The sequence below is a fragment of the Talpa occidentalis genome, unplaced genomic scaffold, assembly GCF_014898055.3.
Source record: "Talpa occidentalis isolate TD23 unplaced genomic scaffold, MPIMG_talOcc4v2.1 talOcc4.17, whole genome shotgun sequence".
NCBI lineage: Eukaryota > Metazoa > Chordata > Mammalia > Eulipotyphla > Talpidae > Talpa > Talpa occidentalis.
The window spans coordinates 16,545,496-16,571,936 of NW_023601754.1; the positions used below are offsets into that span (position 1 = coordinate 16,545,496).

The following is a 26,441-nucleotide window of genomic DNA, read 5'->3' on the forward strand; positions in this document are numbered from 1 at the left end:
TCCTCTCTTTTTTTAGAAACTTTTTTAGTTTGAGGGAAACTTTAAACCCACATGCCATTGTAAGACATAATACAGAGAGCGCCCATATGCCCAGCTCCCGTTCTCTCTCTAGTCACTTCTTGCTTAGCTCTAGAGGATCACAGCCAGAAACTGACATCTACCACTGGCCTGTTCTTTTTTTTTTTTAATATTTCATTTTAGATAATTCTTACATCATTTTCCATTTTTGCACAATGAATGCATTTTCATTTTGGTTATATTCCCCATACAATTGCACCCCACCTTATGGCCTGTTCTTTTGAAGGGCCAGAAAACCCCTGTGCACACAGATACAAGAACAACTACCTTATCATAGACTATCCCAGCACCAAGGGTGACTCGTTAACTGCCCTCAGGCAGCTCGGTGGGTTTCTGGACATGTTGAGTCTGTACACGGTTGTGCGTTTGTGTATACGGACACAGGCTGACCACTCCAAATACACCTAGAATACATCCCTTTGAAAACATTTCAATGATCTAACTACATTTAGAAATTCTGAATTATTAACTAATAAAGGTGCTCCTTGACTCTCTTTAAGGAAAAAAAAAATCTAAGTCTCACTTTAAAAAAAAATATTCAAAAAGAGGATACTGAGATTGAAGTATTTGGGGTGGGGCTCTTCATGAATTATGTTGAATAACTTCGTTGGTTTTGAGAATAAAGGAGCAGGAATCTTTTTCCTTTGTATTCTAATTTGGTCCTGAATCAGCCATCATTCTATAACTGTTCCATGTCATCCCTCCACTATCATTCTATTAGAGTCTTGCTTCCCTCAGGATTTTTGAAATAGATTTCAAGGAAGTGGAAGTCAATGCAAGGCCTTCTCTTACACACCAATATGATAGATTTTGCTTCTTGCTGCAGGTTCAGATTCCAAGTAAAGATTCTGTCTTGTGATACAGTTAGTCCCATTTTCTGTCAGGAGGGGAAGATCGAAAAAGAGGATGCACAGTGGAAATGTGACCCCTTCCACAGGAAAGCCACAGGCATTTTTGTAAGAACCACAGTAAGGTGACTGTTCACACTGCGCACCCTGCGTGCTGTCTAGCAGCAGCTGTGGTTATTTAGTACCTGTGCGCTATTAGTCACCAGGTGAGGCCCTGTAAAAGGGTCTTGACAAACATCTACCAGTAGACAAGTTATGCCTCATCGTGCCTGTTTTCCAGATAGGAAAACCAAGTCTCTGAGTGGTACTGTTCATGGCCTGTAAAAGCCACACAGACAGCCCCGGAAAGAACTGGAATGTCAAACGCAGGTCAGGACCAATCAAAATACAATCATATTTCCACTGAGTCACAACCCTGGCCTTCAGTTGATCTTCAAGATAGCATATCACTGAGGACAAAAACAGAATATATCACTTGGGGATCTGAGATGAAATCTAAGACTTCAAAGTATGTGGTGAAAACAACTGATAATGGGACTGAACCAGCAAGGGGACCTTTTGGTGACTTCTGATCCTTATATATATAAAACTGTGGATTCTTGTTCTTTCTCGGGGGCTTGAAAACCTTGTGGATTTTGAAATAAAAATCTTAATTGTAGATCCATGGGGAATCTCCCTGGGGCTGTCTTGAGTGGTAAAATGTGGGGACTTCCCTAGGTGGCAGAGGTCCAGCCTGTAGGAGCCCTGCACTTCTAGCCACTGCACTTGACTCTCCAGAAAGTCCACCTTCAGGCTTTCCCCTGAGCAGCCAAGGCTAGTGACTATGGCCAGGGTTCTTACCATGACCCTGTCGCAGGCTTATTTGCATTTACTCAATCATTCCTCTCAACAGCTTTTGAGGTAGGTTTTAAGATGAACCTACTGACAGATGAGGAAAAATGAGGCCCAGCATGGCAAGGAGGAACTGACTTGGGTACTTGGGTTGGCTTAAAGCAGCAGATCTGGGCCTGGGAGGGTCAGACTGTGCTAAAGGGAGCACGCTAATGGGGGCTTTGATGTGAATCATGGTGGACAGTATATCTCTCCTCTCCCTGCCAACTCTCTCTCTCTCTCTCTCTCTCTCTCTCTCTCTCTCTCTCTCACACACACACACACACACACACACTTTTCCAGATAAAATGCCCCTGGCCAGACTTTCTTCACCTTTCTGTTTGGATAGCTATGAAACAGCTTGCTTTCTTTCTTTTTTTAAAGGTTTATTTATGCATACAAGAACTGGGGTGTAAGCCAGAGGTTCAGGGGGTGAGAGGATTCACCAGAGGGATTGGGGAGCAGAACGGGCAGATCTACTGAAATCCACTGCTGTGGGGAGCAGAGGGTGAGACAGGAGAGGTCAGCAGCGCCATGTGGGTTGCTCCCTGGCCAGCCGGGGATGGGGATTGAACTGGTGCCGCAGTGGCTTGCAGTGACTTGCAATAGCTTGATAGTGCTGTGTTTAACCCCTGCGCCACCAGGGAGGCCCTGTCAAAGAGCTTTCTTCCAGCTCTCAAAGAATGCAAGCGTTAGACTTCATTTCATGCTTACTCCAAGGACGGTCTGGTGCTACTTCCAAAGATGTAGAGTTGATTCTCATATTCACAGATCCTGTATTTGAGAATTTGCCTATTCATTAAAAATTCATCTGTAACTCAAAATCAATACTTGCAGTGCTTTTGTCATCATTCATGGGCAAGTTCAGTGCAGCAGAAACTTTAAGTTCCTCCCATATAGACTCTCCACTGAGGCCACACAAGGTGACGCCCAGCCGTTTTGTGCCCTAATCTAGTAAGTGTCATGATTTTCATCTTTGTCCTTTTCATTGGTGATTGTGTGGTTTAAACCAGGCCCATGCCCAGTGCTGAAGTGCTGTCTAGTGGATGTGCCTCAGGGAGAAAATGTGTGCATTAGATAAACTGTATTCCAGCATGTAGACCATGAGTTCAACATTAATGAATCAATGATATCTGTTAAATAAAGTATCTTTAACTAGAAATACATAAAACCCAAGTCATGTATTGATTGGTTGATGAAAATGCGAGCAGAGGCTCACAGGAACCTAAATCTGTATTTCCCCTAAGAGCATTGGTTCCATACTCACTAATCTAATTTTCATGTTGACTTTATAGAACATTTCTGCTGTTCTGCTGTTAATAATGAGAACCAACTATATATATATATATATATATATATAGAACCAACTATCTATCTATCTATATAGTCTTTACACACACTCAGATCTCTATACACACAAAAAAACTTGTCGCTACTATGTGTGTGTGTGTTTAACTGAAAACAATTGTCTAATATCAGAACACTGGTAAATTACAACTCATCCATACAATGAAGTCATGTGCAACCATAAAACAAAATGATCAAAAGAATTGAAAAGTGCCACTCTATAATGGCAAATGGTGGAGGGAGGGTATCATAGAATGAGGCTATTTAAATCTCATGGTCCAGAATTTCTATTATTGGATCTAGCTCTGTATGCACACACAAGAACCCCAGCTTGGAAGGAAATCTTGCGAATGTGTTTACGTCTTTTATGGAGTTACTTCGTAATTTTTAGTATTTTAAACTTTACTATGCATGTATTCATTTTATAATCTTAAATGGTTCAAAATAATTTCATTACATGGTATTCACATATTATTTCTAACTGGGCCCAATCCTTGTGGGATACTCGGTGGTCAGACGTAACGAGCACTACACATTTATAAAAGTTGACCTAACATTTTGTATTTTAAGGATATGCATTTAAAAAATTTAGGTGTTAGACTATATTTGGGTGTTAGACTATATTTGGTGACTATATTTGGTGACTAAATTTGGGTGTTTGACTATAGTTTATTCAAGTGAAGCACTTCTGAAGCAAATTAGTATACACCATACATAGTGATATGGTATCAGGAATATTGCAACATCAACGTGATGAGATATTGTGCAGCAGTGATGTACCATGTATTTAATAAACGGTTAATGAGCACTTTATCGTGAGCTAGGGATATAACAGAGAGTGAAAAACAATACATGAAGGAAATACCAGTTTCCCAGAGGAAAGAGATATTAATCAAAGAATCACAAACAGAAAAGTAATAATACAACTCTGATCAGTGTTAAGGGAAAGAGTTCTTTTGTGATTAAAAAGGGGATACTGACCAAGTGAGGGAGTGAAGGTGCTTGCATATTTCCCTGAGGAACAGATGAGTAGGCTGAGATGTGATGTTTATTACCACTCTGAAGATGGAGGAAAGATATATAAATAAAAGAACACAAAATAAAGCTTACACTATAATTATAATGTGTAAATATATAATGTACAATATAAAAAGGAATTTGCAAAAGATAATGGGAATAGGTCTATTTAGGATGAAAGGAGAATGGCTGGTAATCTTTTTCTTACAGTGATTTTTAACATTTTTATATTATTTTGATAGATAGTTAATTTTTTACATGCTGTCTTTGCTTACATTTTTACTTGGCACATATTTTTGAAATCTGCAAAATTACAAATTTGTATTCAGAATAGTGTTTGAATAGTCCACTATGCTTTGTTATATTATTATTTTTCCATATAGTTTTTTTTAGGGTTTAAAATTAATATATGTTCACTAGTGGAGCAAATGTTCAGAGTTAAAATATTCTCATTCTTTATTTGATTGAGGACAGGTCCTCAGTTGAATTTTCATGATTTTTTTGGTGTTCCTTTTCAACTTCTCTTCATTGTTTTATTTGCTTTACGTCTCACAGTTACTGACTGAAAATGTATCGGTGCTATCAATAGAGCAAACCAGATTTCTATTTCTTTTCTCTCCATTAAAAGAATCCAGTGATTTTTTAAAAAGATTTATTTATTTATGCATACAAGAACTGGGGTGTAGACCAGAGGTGCAGGGGGTAAGAGGATTCACTAGAGAGCAGGGAGCAGAACAGGTGGACCTACTGAAATACACTGCTGAGGGGCACAGCGGGCGAGACAAGAGAGGTCTGCTGTGCCATGCGGGTTGCTCCCTGGCCAGTGGATTAAACTCATGCTGCAGAGGCTGGTGATAGTTTGATAGCGCTGTGTCTTTAACCCCTGTACCACCAGGGAGGCCCCCAAGAATCTAGTGATTTTATTTAAAGAAGAAATACATGCAAAAGAGTTGTGAAGTTGAACAGGAGGAAATGCTCAGCATTGTGGGTAGGGCTTGTGTTCTGTGATCCAGGTGAGGGGAAGCAGCAAGGGGCTAAGACAGAGCCTGCAAAGGTGACACACAACCCATTGGGGTGAGTGACTGCTCCAGTGTTTAAGAAAGAGAGCTTAGGACCACACGCATGGAACACAGCTTCCATTCCATATGGGACTTGAGGGTGAGGGGAGCTTGGAGCAGGTTTCTCCTAACACCACCCCCACCCCAGGTGCTGGGTAAATACAATATGAAGGCCAGACAAAATATTTTTCTTTGTTGGAACGAGAATTTCTGGCAACAGCTCTAGGCAAGTCCCCCAGGCCTAGGGCCTTGAAATAGAGGGTGATTCCATCCCCAAGGCTGCATAAAGGTGGCCCCAGGACCTTGGAGGTATGACATGGGGCCACTTACCAGCTTTTCTTCATATTCAATAGCTGTTAAGTCCGGGTCTTTTGAGGTCTGACCAGACAATTCGAGAATAAATCAAGCTGGGACCTCCCCAGTGGCGCAGCGGTTGAGCACTGGGTTGCGAAGTTGCCCGCAGCCTCTGCAGCACCGGTTCGATCCCCGGCTGCTCCCCGACCTCCGGAGGAGGGTCCCACATGGCGCGCAGACCTCTCCTGCCGCCCGCTGCTCCCCTCAGCAGTGTACTTCGGTCCTTCTGCCTGTTCTGTTCCCCGCTCTGGCTCTGGTGAATTCTCTCACCTCCCGTGCTTCTGACTGTACCCAGTGCTTGTATAAATGAATAAATAAATCTTTAAAAAAAATAAATCAAGCTTTCAAGGAAATAAATCAAACTTCATAGGAAAGCAATATGTACCGTCTGGCTTATTTCTCCCTCTCCTTTCTCCTCATTTGCTCCAGGTTCAGTATCGGGCCAGCTGTTCAGGGCTGTTTGGTAGGATGGAGGCCGTCCACCAATTGTCCCTCATATGTTGTCCCCCCTTTTCCACTTTCCTTTTCTCTTTTCGGAAATGCGTTCTTTTTTGTTTTCTTCATTTTTCTTTTTAATCTTGATTTTTTTTTTTTTAACCAGAGAATCTGTTTTTGTTTCCCACATTCTTTCCCCTTTTCAGCCTCAAGGTTAATCCCTTTCGTGCTCTGTCTTTCTAAAACAGATCTGTTACCCTTCTTTCAAAGCACTCAGCCTGGACCCAAAGGCTTCGAGGCTTAACCGGCACTTCTTGGTTCCTCAAGAGTCCCTTTGATGTAGGAACCATTATCCTCCTCTTTAGAAGCGAGCAAGCCAAGAGTCCCAGAATTAAGAAAGTTGCCCCCATGGGGCTGAGAAGGGGGTCCAGGGAAGGCAGGGAAGGGGCTTCAAGGCCCCTCTCAAGAGGTTTCAGGGCTCAGGGTGAGTGCCCTCTCCTTGCAGAAGATGCTGTCTGGCTGCCTGACCTGAAGTGGGGGCTCCGGGGTGTCCTCTCAGTTCACCACCCTGCTGCTTTCCTTCCTTGCATGCTCAGCAGTAGCTTATCGTTTTTATTGAAATTAAAGTTACATTTAAGGGCCTCCCTGGTAGCGCAGTGGGTTGAGCGCAGCACTGTAAAGCTGTCTGCAGCCTCTCCAGCATGGGTTCGATTCCCAGCCTGCCAAGGAGATACCCCCATGGCACAGCAGACCTCTCCTGTCTCGCCCGACACTCCCCTCAGCAGTGTTTTCGGTCGGTCTGCCTGTTCTGTTCCCCGCTCTGTCTCTGGTGAATCCTCTCACCCTCCCACACCTCTGACCTATACCCCAGTTCTTGTATAAATAAATAAAATCTTAAAAAAAAAAAACAAAGTTACATGTAAGGCACTTACTTGTTTCCCTCTGTCCACACCCTCTGTGGGAATGTGATTCCCGAGAGAGGAGAAGAGCATCCTACCTGTTGTTCACCACTGCACACAGCACCGGCACAGTTTCCAGAACCCTGGCTACTGTGAGGGTGTCCTGTTGGCTCAGTGAGGAAAAGCCACGTACAGGTACACGTGTGCAGTGGGTGCGCAGACACCTGCGCTGCAGACATTCTAATGTCTTGGCTCTTCACGAATGGAGGCAGTAATGCACATTTTACCACTGACCAAAATCAGAGCAGTACCACATGTGACAAATAAAAATAAAGCCATTCGGCACGCGCTGCGGGCCCTGGAGCAGGCCTGGTTCCTCAGGGCGCTGCATGGTCCCGTTTCATGACAAGCAGGCTGCTCCGAGGGCCTGCTGGGCCGGCCTGGCGGGGTGGGGGCTGTGTCTGGGCAGGCTGCTGCCTTGGAAAACCACACTATCCCACAGCCTGTTCCCTCTGAAACTGCTTGTGCGTGCTCTTCCCAAATGCTCAGATCCACTCCTCCTGCTCCAGCCACAGACTGACTGTGACAAACTGTCAATTTTATTAGCCAAGCAGCTGTTATCGATATCTGGGAAATGCGTCCATCGTGCTTTCAGCGGCACGAAGGGGAGCTGTTTCCTTTCCCGCTCTCCAGCTGCAGGCTTCCTGCCTCCAGCCAGCAGAGAGCTGCTCTCCCTGCAAGACTGGGGTGTGTGAGCATGGGGTGGGGGACAGGGGCTTCAGGGTAACGTGATCTTACCAGGCAGAGATACGCTGGGCTGAATGTTTATGAGCCTGCCTTTGGGGAAGAGTAGATTCTGGGTGTGCTGAGTTCAGGAAGTTGATGAATAAAAGGAAGAAATCGAGAAACAGATGTTTGTGGGATGGATGTGTGTGTGTACATGTGCACACATGCATTATAAATAACTATTTAATTTTGTATATTCAAGGTTCTTACTAGGACATGATAAATCCTACTGTTAATTTATAATTAATCAACCCCACCAGTATTTATTGAGAATGTACTCTGCACCTGTGATTTAAATAGGGGTGATCCAGGAGTGAACAAGAAAGATTAACCCTACTCCTCATGGTGTTTACTTGCCAAATGAGGGGGGACAGATAATGAACAAGTAAACAGTTAAAACCCTGAAGTGTTGTTTGTAATCTCGGCTGGGAGGGAGAGAGCTAGGATGCCCAGACTGATGGAACTAGAAATCAACTATAGGAAGGCACTGCTTTAAAGGGGGCATAAAAGGAGACCCACAGAATGACAAGGAAACAACCCACGGAGTGGCAGAACTTTAAGGGAGATGGGCTTGTAACAAGCACTGCTTCTGGAACTTGACTCTAGCAGCCTCTGGAAGAGGTGAGGTTTCTGCAACAGAATTATTCTCCTAGGCATCCTCTGCAAGTGATGAATGGGCTTCTTTTGCATCTAGAATGGTTGCAGTTATATTGTCTTTATGGCCCTAGATTGGTTGTAGTAATTAACTTCTTTCAGTATTTACAATTGTGCTAGTTATTGAAGAGACTTCTTTCTGCATTTAGAGTGGTTCCATTTATGTATCATCCTTGGAAGAGTCAGGAAAATGTTCTGACTTCTGTGGTTCAGTTGCAAGAGCCCCAGTTGAGAAAGACTCAGTTGTAGAGATTATGGCCAAAAATCCAGGGGCTGACAACCAAGACGGTGGTGAGAAGAGAAGGAAGCTGAAATAAAAATGTAACAAACTCCATTACCTACTTTACCCCTAGTTTATTCAACTCTAAGTGGTTCTTGACCCCTCCCTGGCTGGCCTTGGGAGACAGAAGAAACAACACATGTAAAATTGCTCTGTGAGTACCTAAGAGTAGATGATATGAAATGAACATGAGTTTCTCTTGCTGCATTCTCCCACATAATATACTAAAGCCAAACCAGAATGAGATACGTCAGCAGTGATGAAATGCTGAAACTTCATATTTGCAACTTTTTCAGAGGGTTTAGAACTCACTTGAGGCCCCAAAGTCATTTAAGATCCAGACAAGAAAGCACACATAGCATCTGACCCTGCTCCTTACCACAGTCTCATGCCCAGTAACAGACTTGCCCTTCTCTGAGGTCTGGATGTGGAACCCACAGTCATGGGAGGGGTGGGGTGAGTTGCTATGGCCAGAGATTTTGCGTTTCTGGATTTGTGTAGGCCTCCACCTCCCACCACCTATACACACCTCTCAGGTGTGTATAGCTTCACTGTAAAGTGTTTCAATGGCTAAAATTTGTTGCTGCCACTTACAAACTTTTGTTGTTTTCCTAACATGCCATAATACATAGTAACACATTCTGATCTAAGCGCAGTCATTCTCACTGGTAAACTCACCTGCAACTCGCTGCTTTATGCTTTTATGTCACTGCATCCACCTGCCTGATTCCTTCCCTTGCCCATTATGTGACTGTAAGCTTTGGAGGGCTGAGTCTTGTTTATCCTGCTCTGCTCTCTGGCAATATATTTTTGTTGAGTAAATGAGTGAAAAGAAAAAAAAAAAAAACACAGACAATCTAACTCAAAAGCACATCTGTGCAGCCAATATCTGAACTCACAAATCCCCAACTCCCAGGTATCCCGGACACAGAAGCGTGTTCACACAAGCCATGGGTGTGAGTTATGCACATGCATGGTTAGTGCTTTTGCTTTTTCTCTCTCAGGTTGTCTCATCCATCCTTCAGCATCCCAATATTAAAATTCCAGCCACCTGGTTGGCTGCAGGTGGTGACTTCCCAGCCCAGAGCTGCTAGTAGAGCCTATACTGGGGGTTTTAGAACCAGACCCCGTGCTCCTCAGGCCTCACCACTTGCACCCAAGATCAGGTGATAAGCAAGTTAGATGGGGTTCTGGGGCCTCATTCTAAGACCTCTCTATAAGACAAAACTTGATATAAGCCATCCGGGAGACTAAATCTATTTAATATACTATCTGCTCTGGAGTCCCAGATGGTGAAGAGGCCGAAGCAAAGATGTCAAGCCATGTGTGGTCTTTAAACAGCCCTTGATGTTTGTCACAAGAGTTGAGCCTGGGGCCTGGACCTATTCCAGTTGGTAATTGATAATTCCAACTGGTAATTACGTGCTCTGGGTAGTTTCGGTTGGCATTCCACACATCCTGTCCTCAAACGGCAAGAGGTGTTCCCGGGTTTCATGCCAGAGGTGGCTCCATTTCAAGCCCCATAAAGTTTCTAAATACCTTTGGAATGCTGCAGGATGAAAGATGCTATCCTCGTTAAACACATGGGCTTCTCGAAAGAAAACCCATTACTCTCTGATAATGACAATTTTTCCTGGTCCTTATGTTCCTTGTTAAAGGGAAATGTCAATTAATAAAGAACACACACACACATCACCCTTACCAGGAATTAACTAATTATGCCAGCCAGTATCCTAGGGGGTTAAGCAAATAATGTGCTTGCAAATGATTATATTCTTCAGAATCTATAGAGATGTTCTAGATTGTCTTGATACCTTTCAATACCTTTCTTTTTTCTCTTTTACCTTTGGATATAATTACCAAACACCCTCAGAGGAAGGTCTGCTCACTCTTCTTCCTTCACACTGACCTGTGTTTCAGAAGATGCAGGCCTGTGTCCGACCTCTTCAGATGGCCAATGGCCAGCCAGGGCTTTACGGTAATAGTACGAGGAATAACTTGGAATCTTCCTTTTCCTATTCTCTCGAAAATCCCAAATCACGTAAGTTAAAAATATAAAATGTTGATCGTGGAAACAAGCAGTTTTAAGACTCAGGAGATATGCAAAGTCTTAGATTGGGTGGCCTTGCTCCATAGTTCCCTTATTCGAGAATGTGCCCGAGTCTGGAATGAACACAAACTATTACCTCTGTGTCTAGTTCTCTATGACAAATGTCCCCACATGCAGGGCCTTAGAAGGAAAACATTATTTCTCATTGGTGGGTTCACTGGGCTCAGCTGATTGATTCTTATGCTGGTCTCACTGATGGTCTCTCAAACAGTTTTCACCAAAGGCTCTTCCCTTCTTCATGGCCTGTCCATGGGGGCCTTTCTCCCAGTAGATTCTCCAGCTGAGCAGCTGGATCCCTCCATGGTGCGCTGTCTTCAAGCTCCCAAGAGTGAACATTTCAAGTAGTAAGAACTAGCAGGTGTCAGTCTTCCTAAAGAAGGGGCCTGGAACCAATTTCACATTACTTCCTCTGCATTCTGGGGGTGGGCCAGCCCCAGTTAAATTTAGAGGGGGGCATGCGAGAGCTGGGAGGTGAGGCTTACTAGGGACTACTCACCCTGGGAGAAACACTGTTGCACCATATTGTCATTTCTGCCATCCACAGCCATAAAGGCTACTACTTGGCTTAGAGTCCTGCTCCCAGAGCTGGTACTGCCTCTCCTCTGGTCTGTCTCTCCTTCTCTTTGGTTCCCCAGTTGGGTTTTAAGCTCCCCCTTTTCTCTTCACAACTCAACATTGAAGCCCCCATCCCACCCCAGTTCAACTCCACTGAGAGCCTCTACCTTTTCCTTTCTTTATTAGATATCTGCTAGGAATCCCACCCAACTACAATTCAGATATTCTTTGGTGACTAAATTGAGAAATGGTGTATATGACTTACTATTAATATATGATTCCGTATGTGTGCTTGTAGACGGACAGAATATGGCTAGATAGACACTGACCTGTCAAGAGGCTTCCTCAAGGGGATGTTTAGTTGCTGAGAAAGAGGTAAAGGGTAACTTTTAAATTTAATGCTCCTTTGGATGTTACCAACAGATTTGAGATGAGTTTGCACTTCTTTTATAGTAAAAAATATTTGAAAAGCCTTAGTGATCACACAGCTGTTGAACTTTTACATAAACAAGGCCCCCATTCTTGGGACTAGTGATTTTAAAAGTGGTAAGATTGTCTTTTTTCTTTTTTTTTTTTTTTTAAGATTTATTTATTTATTTCTACAAACACTGCGTACAGTCAGAAGCACAGGAGGGTGAGAGAATTCACCAGAGCCAGAGCGGGGAGCAGAGCAGGCAGAAGGAACGAAGTACACTGCTGAGGGAAGTAGAGGGCGTGGCAGGAGAGGTCTGCGCGCCATGTGGGACCCTTGCCCAGCTGCCGGGGATCGAACCAGTGCTGCAGAGGCTGCGGGCAGCTTTGCAACCCAACGTTCAACCGCTGTGCCACCGGGGAGACCCAAGATTGTCTTTTTTCAAAGAAATCTTAGCTAATTTGGACTACTAACACACACACACACACACACACCCGTCATTACACATAATTAAGTAGTAGTGTTTGGTGTACATCAATGGCCGATGTCTGCACACTGTTTATAAAACCCAAACTAGTGCTGAGAAGTTAATATTCTCCATTTGAAATGTAAAGCACGAGCAAGGTCCGCTTGGCCACTTCTTGCAGTCAGTATTGAGAATCTCCTCTGCGTGTAGACAGCAGGGTCTGGCTCACTAACTGGGCGAGCACGGATTGAGAGCAGCCCCAGTCGGAGCGCCCTCCCGTGCAGGCGTGTCTCCCACCCGCCGACTGCCCACCTCCCGTCAGGCCTCACTCAGCAAGTGGGCAGGACGCGGCCCAGGGGTCATTCCCAGATCATGCGTCTTGCGGAGAACATGCTGTCTTGAAGGTGGTGATGCATCGTGGAGGAAAGTTTCAGGGCTGATCAATGGCTGCAAGGGCTCTGTCAGGATGTACAGTAATTTGACTCAGCTCGATAAATTGAGCTCCCGGGGCAGGAAAAAGACCTCCAGGTTCTAAAAATGCTTGTACAGAGGACCTCTGGAGCTTCTGGCTCCTGCGCCAGCCCATTCCCCTAAAGCACCCCAATCTCGCTATTATTAATAATCAGGAAGTGGGACAGATTTAAGTGGGAATGTTTTGGGTCTATAGAAAGGCCCACTGATCGATAGCCTTGGCCAGCCAACCGCTCCATCTGGCAAGAGTGCCAAGCACCCATCTGCCTGGCTGGGGCCCTGCTGGCCGTCACGGCACTTCTTCCACTGGAGCCTGCCATTACCCAGTGGCTCCCAGTCGGCTCCCAGAACTCCACCCCTCACGGGAGGCTCTGGAGTCTGGAGCCACGGCAGTGAGTCAGGCCCCAGCAGGAGACACTGGCGGCCTCAGGATGAAATCAGGGCAACGCCAGGCACTTGGTTCAAGCACATTTCATTTCATTTCTCCCTTGCTTAACCCCCTGAGGCCATGTCTATGATGGTCCCATTTTTCAGAGGAGGAAAGGAAGGCTCTGAGATGTTCTGTGAAACAGGCTGAGATTTTATTTTTTTTTAAATATTTGTTTATGCATGCAAGAACTGGGGTGCAGGCCAGAGGTGTAGAGGGTGAGAAGATTCACCAGAGACAGAGTGGGGAACAGAACAGGCAGATTGAAATACACTGCTGAGGGGAGCAGCGGGCGAGACAGGAGAGGTCTGCTGTGCCATGTGGGTAGCTCCCCGGCTGGGGATTGAACTCGTGCTGCAGTAGCTGCGGATAGCTTCATAGGTTGCCTCTTAACCCCTTGCACTACCACCAGGGAGGCCCCCACACTAAGAATTTATACAAAAGCTCAGAGTTTATGCAGAAGAGCCAGAAAAGTGCCCTTTTGATGTTCCTGCATCAAATTTTCTTGAAACAAGGCTTCAGCCAAAATCTGACCTATTTTGAAACCCCTGAACAAGTCTGTCCATCCATTCTTCCCATTTTATAGATTTTCCCAGTTTCCTGAAACTTAAAAAGCACTGCCAATTCTTAAGGGTAGGGCAGCTACTAGGCACAGAGGGGGAGCTGGACTGCCTGTGAGGGGCGCTCACGTGGGGGCGCCAATGTGTGTTGTGTCTGACGCTTCTCGCACAGTAGCTGACCTAACCCTCAAGCACATGGCACAGTGCACCGCTCGTGGAGTTCTGATGGATGTAAAATAAGACAAGGCGCTTCTTACTAACTATATGGTATGTTGCTAAATGTTTGCAGCTCTTGCTGTAAGCACACCTAGGACCACAGAACTTTCTATACACATAAACTCATATGGCTGCATCTTGTTTTTATGTCACATTCAGAAGTCCATTGTCATCTGGTGTACTCAATTTAACTTTGCACTCAGGGTGTGTATGCAAATGCACAACTAGCAAGTACCTATATCAAAGTGGTGAGTTTATTTTCCTTTCTAGAAACTCAAACTATGAAACCTTTGATCAGAGATTCAATAGTTGATCATCTCGTTACCACATTGGCCCTTTGACATTTGTCCTAGTGCCCTTCTGCATCTGAAAACACTGTATATAGCCAGTAGGTCCAATTCTTTGGCTGGCCTGGGAAAAGTCTACCCATGTTTTAGCTGGGTCCAGGGCAAAGGAGATGGGGCAGGAGTGGGTGACTTCTGCTCACTGCCTCGCCCTTCTGTGCATCTTGCCCTCAAGTCCAATAGAGGCCGGGCAGGCTAGTGGTTTCTTATATGGCCGCTCCACCCTTCCAGAGCTCAAGGCTGGTCTAAGAGAGAGAGGTGGTGGGGAATAACATGGTCCAGTTCAAAGAACATGGGCACCACCACTTGGACATCTGCCCGCTGGCATGTGGGGTACATGATTCGGCCTCACTGATTCTCTGTTCCTCGCCTTGAAACTGGAATAATGGTGAACCCCTCCCTCGGCTCTGTTCATGTGCATTGCTACATGAGCCCTAGACATGCAGTACCCCTTCCTTCTCTTTTGTTGGTGCTTCTCTGAAGTCCGGTCCAGAGACTTTACTACCCACTTGGGAACTTGTTAGGAATGCAGGACCTCCTTGGTGGTGCAAGGAGTTAAGTCTCAGCACTATGAAGCTATCAGCAGCCACTGCAGCATAAGTTTGATCCCTGTCCAGGGAGGTGATCCACATTGCGCAGCAGACCTCTCCTATCTCGCCCGCTGCTCCCCTCAGCAGTGTACTTCGGTCCTTCTGCCTGTTCTGCTCCCCACTCTGTCTCTGGTGAATCCTCTCACCCCGCCCCCTCTACCTCTTGCCTACACCCCAGCTCTTGTATGCATAAATAAATCTTTGAAAAAAAAAATGCACCCAGCCAACTGTACCCCCATACCCACCCTATCAAAAACTCTGGGGGTGGGCCCAGCCATCTGAATTTCTCCAGGGAATTCTGATGCATATTTAAATTTCAAAATCACTTCTTTAGACTACTATCATTTTGCAGCTTACCCACCGAGATTTGACTCTTAAGAATCTTCTTTTCAGTGCCCCGAATGTTGCCTCAGTGCTGTCTGGGGCATTATTCCATGTCCTTTTATACTCTCTTCTCTTCTCCTGATAACTCCCACTGGGTTTTCAGAACTTTGCTAAGAAGACACCTCCTCTAGGATGCGCTGCCTGGGGTCTCTGTGGCCGGATCCAGGGTCTGTGAGTGCTTTGCGCTCAGTTGTGTGTGAAAATGCACAATCAGTATGTGCAAGTATTCCCTCCCAAATACACCAAATATGTACGACTTGTGGGTTTAAATGACTTACTTCACTAACCAAACCATAAGCTTCCTAGGGGCGGGGCTCTTGTCTGTATTGCCAATGCATGAAGCAGAAGTCTCTACCATCCAAGCCCACTGAGCAATGCTCTTTCCTGCCCTCAGGATGCCCTTCCTTCATCAGGCCTCCCTCGATGGCTCTGACTGAGCTGTGTCCCCAGGCCCCCGTAGAGCAGGACTCAGCTCGACCAGACCCAGGCTGGGTCTCTGGGCCACCCTGACAACCACCTTTACCTGGGGCAGGATTGCCGTGGTTGTACGGAGACTGTGTCCCAGTCTAGGTTAGGAAGATGGCAAGAGTTCACCCAATCTTTGAAACGTGCTTTTATATTTTCTCCAGCATTTCTCTATACAGAGTAGACAGCTGTTAAATAGATGCTGATGTGGGGAAAAATAATGATGAGACAACATGGTGTTTAAAAGTCCAGCAAACCCCATTATTAATCATTGACTTTCTCACATGTGAAAGGGATTTAAGGAAAAAGACACGTTATGCCTTTTTTAATTGGGGAGGGAAAGGAAGGACTATAAATAGTCCTCTCTATATAACCAAATAAAAAAATACAGATGAATGAAAAATCGCTGAGTTCATAGTGGGGCAGATTAGCAGTATCAGGAGGAGATGCTGCCTGTCAGCCTCGAGAGCTCGCAGGCAGGGGCTGCTCAGCGGGCAGCAGAGTAAGGGAAAGATGAACTGAGAACAAGCCATTTCAGGAAGAGCCCACAATCTATTTGGAGCTAGTGGAGCAGAGAAGGCAGCCTGGGAAGCCTCCCTGGATGAGGAGGGCATTGCATACAGAGTTAACAGTGAGGACATGAAGCAGGCAGATGAGAAAGCTGTGTTCTTTCTGGAAGGGCCAGGCCATGCACAGTTCTGTAAGATGGAGGAGGAGCATGAGGCCCACGGAGGAGGCATTTGGCCAGAGTTGCAGCTGCCAGGCCTTGTCACACTCCTGCTTATGCACTGACGAGGGCTCCTACTTCAGTCCTAGACCATGCGTCTGTCTCTCTGAAACTTGGGTGTCTGTCAGAAGGCTCTGAAGGGCTTATTCAAATGCAGATTGCTGGGCTCCAGCCCTAAAGTTGCTGATGCAGTGGGTCTGGGCTGACACTGGAGTGTCCAAATGACACTGGAGCTCAAGTGTGGGACCCATTCTTGCAGACCCCTGACCCAGCTTCTTTGCAGGCAGACATCAAGCTCTAGCTGGAAATGTTGGTGCCCGCATGGGTTACAATACAAGACTCCCTGGTGACCACATCCATGGCAGACTCCCCATTCTCTCCTGCCAACGCCAGGTGTCCGATGGCACGGTCCAGGGGATCCCCACCCAGCATTTTGCAGTTTCTCAACCCCAAGAACTCACACCTGGCAGGAAAGATTGGTGGGTCCCCGCTCTGTACATCTAGATAGGCCACTCTTGGCTCCCCTTGAAAGGGACTGTGCCTACGTTAATTACGTCGACCAGCGAGGGACTCGGGAATCACGCCGGCTAATTGCGGAGCTTCCTGGCCTGCCACCAGGTTCAGATTGGGCAGCTCTGTGTTCTAATTGCGGCATCTACTCTGACTAGACATGCGCGGCCCTTTGTGATGCAGCTGTTAACATCTAAATCTGAGTTTCTTCATCTTTGAAGTGAGAATGAGGTCGCTTTATTGTTTCAGGTTTAGGGGCCCAGGTTGCTGTTTATTAAATGCTAATTAGTACATGATAAGTGCAATTAGAGGGTCAGAGCTGACTGCTAAACCCTCCCAGTAGCTAAGCTGGCTGCTTCGAGCAAAACCAGTTCCTCAGCTTGAGGGAGAACAATTAGGAACAAAGGAGTCTCAAAGAGCTGGTTGCCAAGGCCAAGTTCCTGTTGTTTAGATATTATACCTGTTTACATTTTATATTTATTTGCTATCTTATTTCCCCTCCTTGCCAGAGAGGAAAATGACAGGGCACATCCCAGGTACTTCCTGTGCTGCTGTAAGGAATGGAAGCTTGGCCCGCGCAGATGTGCTGCGGGCTCTATTTGCCGGCTGTGGTGTGTGCAGAGGGGTGCTCGGGAGGCTGCCTGTAGGTATCACTTCAACCACTGGAGCTCACCATAAGGCTCTGAGAAGGTCCAGTTTTCCCCGCCCATATTTCTCCTCCACACTCCACATTAGTGAGATCTTGAATTGTTGGACATTCTGCATCTGGCTGAGCGCACTGAGCATGTCCTCCAGGTCATTTCCTTTGTTGTTTTTTTTTTTTTTTTCCCCTGGTTGAATTCATATTTCATTCGACATATACATGCATCTTCTTTTTATCTGCCTGAAAAGTTTTCAGGTATAAAGTGGTGAGGCTCTGACATACAGCCATGACTGTAGTTAATCCTGCATTGTGTGTTTGAAATGTGCTGAGAGATGTTAAGTGTTCTAACCGCATACACGAAGGCAACTAGGGGAGGTGATGGGTGCTAATTAGCTTGATTGTGGCAATCATTTCTCGATGTATACATAAATCCAGTCCTCACTCATATACTTTAATATACACACTTGTTACTCATCAATTAGACCTCAAGAAAGCTGGGGGGTAAGAATAATTTAAAGAGGGTTTATGTCACCTCAGGCTTAAGAACTCATTGGAAGCAGAAGAGGAGAGAGATTAACCCATCTCCATTTTTTTCCAGGAAAGCAAATGCATGTCTTTGGGGCCTCTCTCAGTGGGGCTTCCCCTTAAGCCCATGGACAGCTCTGGGCTCAGCTAGCTGCACAAGGTCCTGGGAGATTGAGCACTTCTGGGTGGTGGACTCAGTGCCGTTCCAGATACAACTGGGGTTCCTGGGGCAAAGGGAAAGGTGAGGATGGTGTGGGGTGCGTGACTACCCATACACACCCCATGGCTGAGTCCGGAGTTAGGCCGCATCAGGCTGCAGACCTCTTCCCTGCCTACTGATGGGAGGTTCAGCCTGGACTGATCTCGAATATTCGTAGCTCTTTATATTCTAGTATTAATCACCCTAGCCCCACCTTGAGGTGCCTGTGGGGGTTAAATGATGCCACAGAGGCTGGCACCTACAGGGGTCCACAAACAGTGAGGATCACAGCTAGCGATTGATAAGAAAGCCAACTTTCTTCCTCCATTCCTTGGCCCTACTGCACCCCAGTGTGGGGCACTGCGTTTCCCAGAGTCCACCTGGACAGCAGGAACAGCTGCTCAGTCCCTGCTGTCCTAGGCGTGCACGGCCTCCCGAGTCCTTCCGGTGAGCTGGACTAAGTTCACCTCTGTGGACAGCATATCCGGAAAGTGTACGAACACTGTAACCGCAGCTCGGTTTGACCTTTAAGCTCTAGGAGCATAAAACCTCTAGCATCTTGTTTTTCACGGTTAGAGTCCACACTGCCAGCTCCTCCCTCACGAGGGCTGGCTCGGGGCCAATCTGCTCTCCCAGAACTAGGCAGGACAGAGACTAATGACCCCAAATTGATATGTAACTTGCCCTAATATTGACCCTGGCTCTGTGGTTAGTGATTCCCATCGCAGGGTAAATGATTGGACTGTTTTGGCTTTTACCCCGTTTGACTCTCCCCCAACCCACCACGGTTTTAAACAAGATCTCAGTTAATGGTGTGATACCATTAAGAGTCAAAATCTCAGTTAATTATATCATACAATTAAGAGTCTTGCTATTACTCTTTGGTGGATTTGGCAGCAAACTTTTTGCAGTCTTCCTCTTGAGTCAAATAGGAGAGTGTGAGCTTTTTTTATTGAATATGGAAAAAGTAGAAATTACCTCTCTGAGACGTATCTGTGTTCAACTACCCAAGTAAATAATAAAAATTATTAGTAGTAAAGTAACTGAATGCTCAAGAAGCCTGCTGTGGTACGTATACTGGACCCGATACCATCATTCATTCCTCAGCTGCTAAATTCCAAATAGGCATGCCATTAGGGGACCAATATGGTTCCAGCCCGGGCTGGGAGACAGGCCTTGATTCGGGATGTGAGGAGGGTGTGCTAATTACTCTTTGTAATAATAATATTCCAGTTGCTAAGTCTGAAAATGAAGACAAGACATCATGGTAGGTGTTTAGGCTACTTTATTTTTTAATTTTTTTTAAAGATTTATTTATTTATACAAGCACTGGGGTACAGTCAGAAGCACAGGAGGGTGAGAGAATTCACCAGCGCCAGAGCAGGGAGCAGAGCAGGCAGAAGGACCGAAGTACACTGCTGAGGGGAGCAGTGGGCGGCAGGAGAGGTCTGCGCGCCATGTGGGACCCTCGCCCGGCAGCCAGGGATCGAACCAGGGCTGCAGAGGCTGCGGGCAGCTTCGCAACCCAGCGTTCAACCACTGCGCCATCGGAGAGGCCCTAGGCTACTTTAAATGTTTAGCTCTCATGAACATTATTACCTCTCATTTCTGCTGCTTTTTGCCATCGTATTTCCAGATGGGGAAACTGAAGTCGAAAGGTTGGTAAGCCCCCAAGGACACGCAGCTGGGGAGATCAGGCCTGGGGGTGGAATTCCAGCTGATTATCAAGCCCACACTCTTCATACCAGAACTGGACAGCTTTAAGAATGAAACCCAGCTCTGCCCCTTGCCAGCTTTGCAACTTTGGGCAAGTTACTTAAGGTCTCTGGACTCAGTTTCCTAGTCTGAAAAATGGCAGAGCTAGCTAACCTTTCCAGACTCTGGGACATTCTCTGTGTTACCTCCAAGTTGTTACAGACAGACCTCTATGCTGCAGGGAAATGACAGCCATGTTGAGGTTTGGAAGGTGATTAAAAATTACCCAGAGGGGGCAGGGAATACAGTCTCACAGGCAGAAGAAATGTTTTTACAAAGGCGCCAAAGTCTGGAAGGCACAAGAGTTTAGAGGAGGCCCCTGACAGTGTGGGGTAACTGAAAGACAATTGTGTGCAAGGAGGTGGCTGGAACAGAGAGGCAGGCAGAAGCTGGAGCCCAGAAGGCTCTGCAGAGGAGCGTGGGCTTTTTCTAAAGGCAGCAGGAGATGTTCAAGAGGGTGAAATAAGGAAATGGCTCCTCCCCAAAGAGAGGATTCTAGAATCTAACCCCAGGCCTTAAGTCCTGCTGTGAGCCAGGTTGGAGAGAATTACATCTCGGTTGCCCAAGAAACACCATTTCCTCCTCATCCTCCCCAGGGCTGGCCTTGGCAGGTTACCAGTCCACAAGGCGCTACTTCCCGCACTCTCCCCACTGGCCGACCACAGGGTGCCGGGCCCTGAGTTGTGGGCAAGATGGCTCTGCAGGGAAGGCAGCCAGTTTTTCTGTTACCTTGCCACGTGTGGGTGAGGGCCAGGACCTTCACGGGCCTAGCAGTTCACAGTCAGGGCACCCTGGCTTTGGCGTGATCCCAAGTATTTAAATACTTGGGACTCTAAGATGGGTCTGAGAAGGCCTCAGGCTGAAGCGGGGAGTGCTGAGGAAACAGAAAGCCCTGGGTTAAAAAACCTCCCAGGCCTTATAAGCAGGGAGCCTGCACCAGGACCCAGCTTCTCAGAGGACCAGCCTGAGTCTGAAGGGCCGGGTCAGCTGCTTGGCCTACGGGGACCTCACAGTTGCTTGTGTTCTCAAGAAAGTGCCCCAGAGGTGGAGAATGGAAAATGGAGCTCTTGGTGGGCCCGGGCCGCCCAAGGGAAGAGGACTGGCCTCCACATTTTCCCAGATCCATGTGGGCAGCTACAAAGGAGCTTTTGAGGATAAACAAATACAGAATTGAGAAAATAAGGAAGGAGCTGGCATGCGAGGAATGTGAATATTTAGAAAATGCTGGGGAGTGAAGACAGAGCAGGCTGTTCTGTCGTAGGTTAGCTGTCTGATGGCCTGGGCCTTGGAGGGTAGGGGGAGAGGAAAAGAAAAAAAGAAAGAAAAAAGGAGAAAAAAAAACATCTTAGTGGAGACAAGGTTCCTCCAGGGTGGATTGTTTCCCACAGACAGAAACGAAGGACGTGAAGGAAACGACTGAGGGAATGGAAAGGAGCTTCTCTGGCACTTCATATTCTGGACAGTCCAATATTACAGATTGTGCTACGGTTTCTTTTATTCTTTTAAAGATTATTTATGCATACAGGAACTGGGGTGCAGGCCAGACGTGCAGGGGGTGAGAGGATTCACCAGAGACAGAGCGGGGAACAGAACAGGCAGATTGACTGAAATACACTGCTGAGGGGAGCAGTGGGCGAGTCAGGAGAGGTCTGCTGTGCCATGTGGGTAGCTCCCTGGCCGGGGATCGAACTCGTGCTGCAGTGGCTGCAGATAGCTTCATAGTTGCATCTTAACCCCTTGCACCACCAGGGAGGCCCATCTTTTAATGAGCAATATTTAGAGTATTTGTTGTTTGGCTGAGAGATTCAAAAGGATTTGAATACATCCACTTGTGCAAAGGAAGGGCATGGTGGCAGAGAATGACAGGTACATGTGACAGAACCAGGCTAAGAGGGAAATTCTGAGGGATACCAAGGCAGGCCCTGGCTTCCATGCTTTTCAGCAACTGCAGGAGCTGATAGTTCACACGCGCTTCCCTCACTGCACAGAGATGTTGGTTCTTCGTTGAACAAATCCTAACACTTTTCTTGCTGCTTGAAGCGTTTCCATTCATTCATTCATTCTCTCAACACACATTTTGCATATTAAATACACGTTGAACCTTCCGTGGTGGTCAGTGGGGGCCTGTGAAAGTTAAACGTGTGCTCTCCTCCTGAGCGCAGGGCTGCTTAGCACAGGCTGTTGTGGCTCCTTCACAAAGGGGTGAAATTGAGACCGAGACAGCGTGTGGGTCTGCTTGGGCCACTGCAGCACATTACCACAGACACGGTGGTTTATACAACACATTTATTATCTTACAGCTCTGCAGGTTCAAGTCCATCCAGTATGGATCTTGCTTGGCTAACATCAAGGTTGGGCAGGGCTGCATTCCTCTGCAGGCTCCAGGGCAATCTCTGTCTTCCTGACTTGCCCCAGCTTCCTGAAGCTGCCCGCATTGCTTGACTTGGGGCTCCTTCCGTATTCACAACCTGCAACGTGGGTCACGTTTTTCTCAAACAGCACCCCTTTCACAGTCACTCCTTTTCTGCCTCTCATTTCCAATTTAAAAACCCGGTGATCACACCTGGCAAGCCCCAGATAAAATCTCTAGTTTAAAATGTCACCTGAGGGCCTCCTCGGTGGTGCAGTGGTTGAGCGCTGGGCTGCCAGGCTGCCCGCAGCCTCTGCAGCGCCAGTTCGATCCCCGGCTCTGCGAGGGTCCCACATGGCGGGCAGACCTCTCCTGCCGCCCGCTGCTCCCCTCAGCAGTGTTTTCGGTCCTTCTGCCTGCTCTGCTCCCTGCTCTGGCTCTGGTGAATTCTCTCACCCTCCCGCACTTCTGACTGTATCCAGTGCGTGTGTGTATGCATGCATGTATGTATGTATGTATGCATGTATGTATGTATGTATATATAAATAAATAAATAAATCTTTAAAACATCACTTGAACTCATCTGCACCCGAACCCCTTTGCCAGTAACGTGTTTGCAGCCCGGGGGGTGTATGTTAGACTCTGGAGGACACTGATTCCACCCACCACAGACAGCCGAAGTGGCTCATTCATTCATTCAGCGGGTGACATAGCTCAGCCTCTGCTTTTCAGCTGCCCTCCATTCTGTGCACCAAGGACAGGACACATCAGCTCGCCTCCCACTGCCAGCACAGCTTCTGGCCCCGCTGGTGCTCTTAGCGCAGAGGGCCTCATACATGCTGGACAGGAGAGGTGGCTCTCAAGGAGCCAGGCAAGTCTTGGGCTGGACACTGTGCGGGGAGAGGGAACACTTAGGGGAGCAATCTGAATGAACGTCTGGGGGTACGTGAGGGGTCAGGAAGGAGGTGGGCGCTGGAGGCAGATGGGGATGGCAATGAGTCCTAGTGGGAGCTCCCTGGGCACTCTGCCAGGGACCAGCCCTTTGCCCCAACTTGGGTCAGGTGACCACCGTGCAGTGGATCGGGCACTCTTGTTTAGATCTGTGCTGCCCACACCTGCACACCCATGCTGGCATGGCCCTGGGCCTTGCGCCGGAGCAGATGGCCCCGCACGCTCACGTATACCTGCGCCTATCCAGGCCTGTGGCCGCCGAACCAGCCACCTGTTTCCAGTTTATGGTTGTACTGCTGTTATTATCCTAGCTTATTATATATAATTATTATTATTGACTGTTACTAGGCCCTTTTTCTCACGGTCTTCTGGAGGCACAACTCCAATGCTGGGCAGGGGTCAAAGGAGAAGCAGGCGGAGTGGCTCTTCAAAGCCAGACTCACATCTTCCCCAAAGACTGCTCCTGACCGGGCACGCACTACTTACCCCTCCTTTCAGAATTAAAGGCCTGCACTGGCGCCCTGTCTCTGCCAGGTAGTGACTGATGGAGGTCAACCCCCTGAGCTTCAGTTTCCACATAAGTAGAAAGAAATGTGGTGAGTAGGCACACTTCACCTGGAGCTGCTGCAAAGTTAGGGTAACCCAAGTGCCCTCTGTTCCTATAAGGCCTCTGTGAGCAAATGGGATCAGGGAAGTAACATACAGCAACGTAAGGTGGGCTTGCTCGGTGCCTGTGATGATGGGTCTAGCGAAACTGCAGAGAGGGGACTTTGGGAACAAGAGGAACTACTTCTCAACATCACTAAGAGATCACTTATTTAAATGAAATTTATCTTCGTGGTATACTCAGGACATATTTGATGGTGATCAAAACATCCTCATGTAATTTGCCTGTTGAACTTAGCGTCGCCTGGATGTCCTGAGTGAAGGCAAACCATCTTGGAAAGTAGATGTGATTTAAAAAAAAAAAATTAAGAAGCCATCTACTGCCAAGTTTGTTCATAAGGCAGACAGAATGACTTGGAGCCAGTATTTCCTGAATACTCTGAACTGGCCAAGGGAAACATTCCTAAGGACTAGTTTTCAAATAGTTTGTGTATAGGTGGCATCGGTGAAGTGCAAGCGGACTTTGCACGGGAAAATACATCCCTGGAACTGGCAGATGCAGCCTGGCTGTCGCGTGGTTTATCACGTCCATTCATGCAGCAGTTTTGCTCCAAAGGCTCCTCCCCACTTCCAAACCCAAGAAGATGCAGAAATTTCTTTATTTGCTATCCCGAGGCACAACACAGTACAGCGTGGTGTTAAGGAGTGGGGTTTAGAAAACTCACCTGATTTCTAATTCCGGCTCCAAAACTTCCTAGCTGGCAGGTCACTCAATTTCACTTTTTCACTTTATTTATTTACTTACCCAGCTGTTCTTAGCTTGGGGTAATGTGGTGCCCAGAGAACATCTGACGATGCTTGGGGACATCATTAGTTGTCACAACTGGGGTGTGGGTGGTGCAGCTGGCATCTCGTGGATCAAGGCCAGGGGAGCCGCTACAAGCCTACAAAGCAACAAAGAACCCTTTGGCCTTAGATGTCCACAGTGGTGAGGTAGAAAAGTCAGGTACTAAGTAGAAATAGTAGAGCCGATCTCCCCAGGTGACCATGACAACTGAGGTGTTGACCATGTTGCTGGGTGTCTACTGGGTCCATTCTCTGTTCATAGCATTCATGGCTGTAAGTGAATAGTATATTGACTACCATATTCAACCTGCTGGTTACACCCACCTTCCTCTGCTCTTTGCACCCTCACCTACACTCTGAAAGTCCTTACCCTGACTGCCACATCTACTGTGCATTTCCAGAGGCCTCTGGAGATAACCAAGTGTTCCTCTGTGCAGGGTAGTGGAGAGCATTTCCGCTGTCCTTGGAAATTTCCAATTTTTGTCCTCCTACTTGCAAATTCTTCATCCTGGGAGGAAGACCAAACACCATTATGAATATTACTACCTCATTTAAAGCTACTGGTACCATGAATTTGGCACTCTGTGTACATTATTTTAACTTTCCTATTAACTCAGATATGCTATCACTATCACCCAGATGGCCAACACTCAGAAAAAAATAAGTAACTTGGCCAAAATTAAATGGCTAGAAAGAGGCCACAGCCAGATCAAGTCCCACATCCACTTGACTCCTATGTATGTTGTGTGATTTCACAGTGGCCCCTGAAGTTGGGCAGACACGTAGTGGGAAACTGTGGCCATCCAGCTGGGAAACTGTGGCCATCCAGCTGTAACACCCTCAGTCTGTGCCAAACGCCCACACCTTTTCTAAGGAACTGCTGTTGCGTCTCTCCGGCTCTCCAGCATTAAGGAGCACTGCTCACTGCCTGATTAATTACACATAGTTGTTTCAGGCACAAAAATGGTCATAAACTGTTAAGACCTTTGAATATTAGTAATGTGTCTTTCAAATGGTATTAAAAACTTACTTTCTAGAACACAGACAGATCTCCATTTTCCCCTTCCAAGCAACAGGACCTATGTTTTCACAATCCATAATTCAAACCCAATCTTGGAAGAAATGTTAAAATGCCCCTCGTGATGCGTGACTGTTTACTAATGATGCTATTGAGCAAGGAAGCAGGCCCATGTCAGATGTGCGTTTGAAGGACATACCTGTAGAAGGCAAAACCTTTCAAGGAGATATTTCTGCCTGGGAATAGCATGCTGCTTTTACCCCTCTCTTCCTGACGTTTCTTCAAACCACATTGGCCTTTTTTGCTTCATCTGCGACTCATGTTTCAAATGTACGTTGATCTACTTTTATTTGGAAGATTTATTTTGTTCAATGGAGTCATAATAGATTATTCTTCGAATGGAAGATTTTGCTATTGTTACCTTTATATTGAAGTTTTGATCAAAGTATCAGCAGGGAGAAGGGGTTGGTTTTCTTAACATCTGATTTCTGAACATCCACTCTGTCTTTCTCATTTTCTACAAGGCAATATAAATGAAGGTTCAGGGTCAAAAAAGTAGTAGATGAGTAAGTAGCTTAAATTTGTCCTGTGTTCACAGAAGTGAATGGATGGCCCCAAGCCTCAGAAAAATCACCTTACCGGTAACTAGTCTCTCCAGATTTGTCCTTTAATATTTTGCTGTTGT

The 26,441-nt window shown here is 46.6% G+C and overlaps 1 long non-coding RNA gene across 1 annotated transcript; it reads right to left on the bottom strand.

Annotated features, from left to right (window-relative positions):
• Window positions 1-8,323: 8,323 nt before the first annotated feature.
• On the bottom strand, window positions 8,324-26,195 carry LOC119249105 (uncharacterized). Its single transcript, XR_005126065.2, has 4 exons — window positions 26,178-26,195; window positions 25,109-25,246; window positions 24,698-24,836; window positions 8,324-8,654 (listed from the first exon to the last, which is right to left on the bottom strand). It is a non-coding gene; the product is annotated as an uncharacterized LOC119249105 (long non-coding RNA).
• Between the last annotated feature and the right edge of the window lie 246 nt (window positions 26,196-26,441).